Consider the following 7,141-nt stretch of genomic DNA (forward strand, 5'->3'; position numbering starts at 1 on the left):
CAGGGAAGCCCGACCCTAAGGGTAAGTGAAAGAAAAGGCAGACATGCAAGAATGCTGGCAACACATTATTTACAGTATCATTTTTAACAAGCCCACATGACCAACAGCATGGAAACTAGCTAAGTCCATGAGGGAGCATATGCTCAGTAGATGGACTATTATGAGGTCATTAAAATGATAATTATGAAGTTCAAAGTGGTTATGATAGTAAATGAAAATCTGTTTTAAAATCGTATGTATGCTGCAATTACAACTATGGAAAATATGCTTTCACGTAAAAATATACAAAATAGAGCTCCTGAAAATGCTACTAGCTGTCAGTTGGGGATCATGGTAAGATTTATTATTCTTGTTCAATCACTAACTTGTGTCTGACTCCTTGCGACTCCATGGACTATAGCCCACCAGGCTTCTCTGTCCATGGGATTTCCAAGGCAAGAATTCTGGAGTGGGTTGCCATTTCCCCTCCAGGGGATCTTCCTGACCCAGGAATCAAACCTCCATCTCCTGAGTCTCCTGCATTGGTAGATGGGTTCTTTACCACCGAGCCAGCTGGGAAGCCCGGATAGGTTTTTCTCTTTCTCCATTCGGTAAATTCACTTTGAATCTGAGTGCTGCCAGAGCTGGTTAGAACAACAGAAAAGCTGCTTTATATCTTATTAGTTCTCAGCCTATTGGAAAGAGAACATGGCTCAGTACTTCCCCTCAGTCCTCTGACAGTACGGAGGTCTAAGGAGACGGCATTTTTGTGATACAGAGAATCCGCTCACATCTGCATTGGACGGGGGAGGCTGAGTGTTTCCAGCCAGGGCTGTCTCCTTCCCCACTGCAGCCCAGGTCACCCCACAGGCTCCTGGATGCTTCTGGCAGAAAACATGTTGATTAAACTCATGCCACTCTCAGTCCACGTGTCCTGCCAGGATGGAGTGTGGGCGGAGGGCAGGGAAGTGGAGAGATGGCCATCCTGGCCAAGTCCTGGGAGCTTCTGAGCCCCGGGGGCATGTCCCTGGGTGGGATCTCATCCACCCCCACCCCTCCCTCCTGAGACTCAGGATGAATCACCATCCTAAATGGGTTGGCGTTGTGTCTCAGTCTCTTAACACCACTTGCCTTCCACTATTTTGAGTTAGATTCTCTCCACTTTTCTCTTTTTTTTTTTGTAAACTAGCATTTAGACAGTTTACTAATATTCAAAACGCTGATGTAAATGTATGTTTTGAAACAGCAACTCAACGTCTCAGGGTAGCCATGCTGTCCTAGGCGTGGCAGCTGGAGGCGGCAGCTAGGGCATCCAGCCTTCCCTCTCTAGGAACCTTCCTTCTCTGCAGGATGTTGTGGCCGAGTCCTGTGACAGCAGATCTTGGTCATCCAACAATCCACCTCTCGGAAAAGGACCCAGTTTATCCTCATCACAAGAAAAATCATTTATTTGTCACTATGTGCAGCAACAGATGGGAACCCAACCTCTTATGGTGATCCTTTTGCAATATACAGGCAGATCTCGGGGGTGCTGTGGGTTTGCTTCCAGACCTCCACAGGTACGGCAAACATCACAATAAAGTGAGTCACGTGAAATGTTTGGTTTCCCAGTGCATAAAAGTCACTTTTATGCTATACTATAGGCTATTAAGTGTAGCATCATGTCTAAGAAATGTACAAATCTTAATTAAAAACATTTTATTGATAAAAAATTCTAACCATCACCGGAACCCTCAGTGAGTATGATTTTTTTTTTCTCTCAGACCCATTGGAGGAGTCACTATCAATGGTGGCTATAGCCTTAAAAAATGTTTTTCATAAATAATAAGACTTGAAAGTTGAAATTACTCTTTAAGTAATTTCAGGGACTGCAGAATGGATGCTGTGCTAGCCAGCATGAAAACAACTTTAATCTCAGTGTCTCCATCAGAGATACTCTTGGGTCACTGTCAGTAAGCAGTATTATTTTGAAAGAAACTTTTAAAAAAAAATATTCATTTATTTATTTTTGGCTGTGCTGAGTCTTCATTGTTGTGAGAGTTTTCTCTAGTTGTGGCGAGCAGGAGTTACTTTCTAGCTGTGATGCACAGGCTTCCCATTGCAGTGAGTTCTCTTGTTGCAGAGCACAGGCTCCAGGGTGCATGGGCTTCAGTGACTGCGGCTCCCAGGCTCTGGAGCACAGGCTTGATAGTTGTGACTCTCGGGCTGAGTTGCTCCGAGGCACGTGGGATCTTCTTGGACCAGGGATCGAACCCCTGTCTCTTGCATTGGCAGGCGGATTCTTTACCACTGAGCCACCAGGGAAGCCTGAAAGGAACTTTTTTTTCCTGAGCAGTAGGTCTCAACAGTGGGCTTAAAATGTACAGTAAAGCATGCTGTAAACAGATGTGTTGTTGTTCAAACTCTCTCATTCCATTTACAGAGCACCAGCAGAATAGAGAGATTCAGCGTGATTCTTTAGGGCCCTAGGATTTTTGGATCATAAATGATCATTGACTTCAACTTACAGTCACCGGCTACTTTAGCTGCTAACGAGAGCAAGCCTATCCTTTGAAATTTGAGGTCAGGCACTGACTTCTCTTCTTCAGCTCTGAAAGTCCTAGATGGAATCTTTTTCCAATAGAAGGCTGTTTCACCTACACTTAGAATCGGCTATTTACTGTGCGGGCATGCTCAGCTGCTCAGCTGTGTCCGACTCTTCGAGACCCCATGGACTGTAGCCCTCTAGGCTCCTCTGTCCATGGGATTCTCCAGGCAAAAATACTGGAGTGGGTTGCCATGTCCTCCTCCAGAGGATCTTCCTGACCCAGGAATGGAACCCACATCTCCTGCAATGGCAGGCAGATTCTTTAGCCCTGCACCACCTGGGAAGCCCAGGTGTTTTCTGTAGTCACCTTTATTAATCACTTAGATAGACCTTCTGCACAACTTGCTGCAGTTTCTCCATCAGCACCTGTGGCTTCACTTTGCACTTCGATGTTATGGAGTCAGCTTCCTTCCTTCAACCCCATGAACCATCCTCTGCTGGCTTCAGACTTTTCTCCTGCGGCCTCTGCACCTCTCTCAGCCTTCAGAGAAGGGAAGAGAGTAAGGACTTTGCATTAGGCTTTGGCTTGAAGGGAATGCTGTGTCTGGTTTGATCTTCTGTCCAGACACTGAAACTTTCTCCACATCAGTGATAGGGCTGTCTTGCTGTCTTATCGTCTGTGTGTGTTCACTGGGGCACTTTTCATTTTCTCCAAGGACCTTTCCTTTGCATCCACTAGCAGGCTGTTTGGCACAAGAACGTTAGCTGTCAGCCTGCCATGGCTTTCGATGTGCTCTCTTCATTAAGCTTAATCATTTTTGGCATTTTTAAAAAGATGTATTTATTTATTTTTGGTTGCACTGGGTCTTTGTCGCTGCGTGCAGGCTTTCTCTAGTTGCGGCAAGCTGGGGTTCTTCTTCAATTCGGTATGTGGGCCTCGCATTGCAGTGGCTTCTCTTGTTGCAGAGCACGGGCTCTAGAGCTCGGTTCAGCTGTTAAGGCACACGGGGTTAGTTGCTCCGCGGCAGGTGGGATCTTCCCGGATCAGGGATTGAACCCATGTCTCCTGCATTGGCAGGAGGATTCTCAACCACTGGATCACTAGGAAAGCCCCATTTCTAAATTTTTATTTCAAGTGAGAGAGTCGTGGATCTTCCTTTCACTTGAACACTAGAGGCCACTGAAGAGCTATCAGTTGGCCTAATTTCAATATTGTTGTCTCTGAAAAGGTGGAGGCCCAAGGAGAAGGAGAGAGATCAGTAACGGCTGGTCAGTGGAGCAGCCACAACACACAATTAATCGATGAAGTTCCTGTCTTTTGTGGGTGTGGCTCGTAGCAGCCCAAGACAATTACAGTACAATAACATCAAAGGTCACTGATCACACGTCACCCTAGCAAATTTAATAATAATGAAAATGTTGGAAACATTGAGAGACTTACCAGAACGGGGCACAGAAACACAAGGAGAGGAAGTGCTTTGGGGAAATGGCACTGACATCCTTGCTCAACCCAGGTTTGCCACAAACCGTCCATTTGTGAAAAAAAAGATGCAGTATCTGGGAAGCACAGTAAAATAATGAGGTATGCCTGTGTGCAAATATCAAATCATTATGTTGTACACCTAAAACTAATATAGTCAAAAGGAATCAATTTTATAAGTGAGATAATTATATATTCAAATGTAAGCATATGAAAATATATCAGAATTTAGTTTCACCTGGAATGGGTGGATCTGAAAATATAATTAATACGCCTGTTGTTTCCAAGGGCCTTAGAGCATCCAGGGATCACCCACCTACATGAACCCGGGGAGGAGCCGGGAAACCCACCTCTTCACCTCACCGCATGGAGTTGCTTATTCTGTTGTAAACTACTCCACCTTGTGGTTAAACAAGGGTACTGCGCGCTAGATATCTGGACACTTCACGGTGAAAAATCACTATTTTTGTGATAGAAGTTGTGAATGAGCTTTAAAAAGTTCAAACCACACATAAAAGGAGAAAGTGAAAACTTATCCATAATTTCACTCCCTAAAGATATCTAGACACAAGTAGATTCTATAAATCAAACACCGGCACATAAGAAATGAATATCCTTTGATAGAAGAGAAATTGTCACCACTTGGCTTCTTCACTTTCAATGCATCAACGTCTCCAGACAATTCAGGAATGAGGTCAGGATTTGATCAGTGGGCATGTTGGAATAAAAACTTGGAACCCTGTCACCCAGCAATGAAGGAAGCCACCCCCTCGGTGCGCCTCGGTGTCCCTGTCTGTGAAAAGGTGGGAGGCAGGTGTCAGAGGGTGCACCCCAGTGGGACCCCGAGTCCGGCCCCTGACCTCCCGGTGCCCGTGTGGGTGCCCGGTTGGTGACCGCTGGACAGAACGAGCCCCAAGCCCCCGCCCACCTTACGATGCTCCTTCCTCCCCTCCATGGCGCTCTCCTACCGGACATCTCTCCAGGGTGAGGCTGTACTTGCATCTCATACCCTGGCTCCCACACGGATCCGTGGTTCCCACCTGGATTGGAAGTTTCACAGTTTGAATTTGCATCACCTTGAAAGAGAATCCCTGGCGCCGATGTACGTGCGGGCCTCCAGCTTGCTCAGCATCCGTGTGCAGAGGTGTCCCCAGGGAGAGCCCCCCGCACCGTGTGTCAGGCCACAGGTCACCGATGCCCTTGTCGCTGCCTGTGGGCAGCCAGGTCAGAGCGAAGTGAAGCCAGATCCAGGAGGGCCTAGAAGAGGGACCTCACCAGGAATCCAGCCAGCCCGGCGAGGTCAGCCCACCTGAGGGACACGGGAATGCCCAGGGCACAGCAGCAGGCAGCAACACGGTGGGCACTGACTTCCTGTCACTTCTTTCCTCAGGAAGGCGGGTGGTATGCAGGGGGGCAGGAGCAACTGGGGTGCAGTCTCTGACTGCTGCCCTGTGGGCAGGGCCCACTTCCTTCTCTGGGCAGTTTTGATGTTTTCAGTCAAATTGCCGGTCACAGTGATTCTCTAGGACTAGATGCCTCAAACTGCCCCGTGTCTCACTTCAGTTCTGAGGAGTCCAAGGAGCCCTGGACGCCAGGATTCTGCCCCATTTTTCAGGCCGGAGGGCAGAGGCTGTGGGGACAGAGGGCAGTGGTCTCCTGAGCAGTTGTCACCCCAGGCTTTGTAGAGGCTCCGAGCTGACCTGCCAGGTGAGGGCGGCCCATCTTTGGCTCCGTGTCATTATCTCAGTAGACATTTCCCAGCAGGGCTTAATTGCCTTCTAATTGTTTTCTCTGTTTGTTGTGTTTCTCTAATTAGAGACACAAACTCACGGCTTGGAGGACAGAAACTCCATCAAGGGTTTTCTATAACCCCTGTCCTGCGGGACCCCCAGGAGTCACCAGTGAAGACGCCGTGGGCAGATGGATGATCCAGGGCAGACAGGCAGACGGGCCCAGCTCCTGAGTTATCTGAACGACCCGGCAACGGGTTGGCAGTGACGGCCCTCCTCAAGGTGGCCTGCTCACTCCTGAGCCCCCTGTGAGCCAGGTGCTGGGCAGGCAGCAGAGTCCATGGACCGCATCTGCTGGAGGAGAAAGGCGCAGACCAACACCACACCCCAAGCTTGGGCTGAGGATGGGCAGATGCGAGGCCAGGAGGGGCGCTGGGGCCAGCGGCCGGGCTGCTCGTGGGCACCGGGCAGTCCAGGGCAGTGTGGCCGGGTGGAGGGTCAGAGTTGGACCTGGTGTTAATGTCAGGGGTCGGCCACCCCACTGGCGCTGGCTGGGGGGCTGCAGGCAGGGCTGAGCCTGGGGACGGGGGTGAGGGGCCCCAGACCACTTTAAACAGCCCTGAAGCGAGGGACCCAGGCCCGACCCTGGCACACAGGTCCCATCTCCAGGCACAGGACCGTCTGCCAGGTCTGCCCCTGCTCCACCATGACTTCTGTGCGGGGTAGCCCTCTGTCCCAAGTGACCCTAGCTCCCTGTCTGTGGGAAGAACCCCATGGAACAAGCAAGCAAGATACTGGATTGGGAGCTGAGCGCCCCAGAGACCGGGGGCACAGCCCCTTTCCTGCCCTGCAGGATGTCCGCCCAGCCCCTCCCTCAGGGGTCACATACTCCAAGAGCCTCCCAAGAAGTCCCTCCTTTTCAGGGTAGAGTCTAAGTTTGAGGCTTCTGCAACTTGCAACTGAGGTGGTCATATAACTGACCTGCAATATTCTGCTTCCTTTATTAATCACCATCATGAAAAATGTCCCTCCCACCACCTGCCCCTCACTTCTAGGGAGTGTACTGAAACCACAGAAGAAAAATTCAAGTAATAGTGGGGGAGCTGCGAGGGAACAGTGATGACGGCAGCTCCGGCGGAGAGGTTGATGGAAGGTGAGACTCAATCAGGAGAGCTCGGGTGAACCCCTCATCCTCCACATGGAGACGAAGACCCCACACTGCAAGGCCAGGCAGGTTTCCATCTTTTCCCAAAGTACAATCAGGTCTTGGGAAAATGAAAAAGGAATAAATTTGCATTTCTCATGAGAAGTTTTCATAGAGGATCCATAAGTGGTCCTAACTTCTGTGGAAGATTTAAGCAGCCATGATTTAGTGGGAAATGGCAACCCACTCCAGTAACGTTGCCTGGAAAATCCCATGGTCAG

The sequence above is a fragment of the Giraffa tippelskirchi genome, chromosome 4 (genome assembly GCF_054371585.1).
Source record: "Giraffa tippelskirchi isolate mGirTip1 chromosome 4, T2T-mGirTip1v1.2.pri, whole genome shotgun sequence".
Classification (NCBI taxonomy): Eukaryota; Metazoa; Chordata; class Mammalia; order Artiodactyla; family Giraffidae; genus Giraffa; species Giraffa tippelskirchi.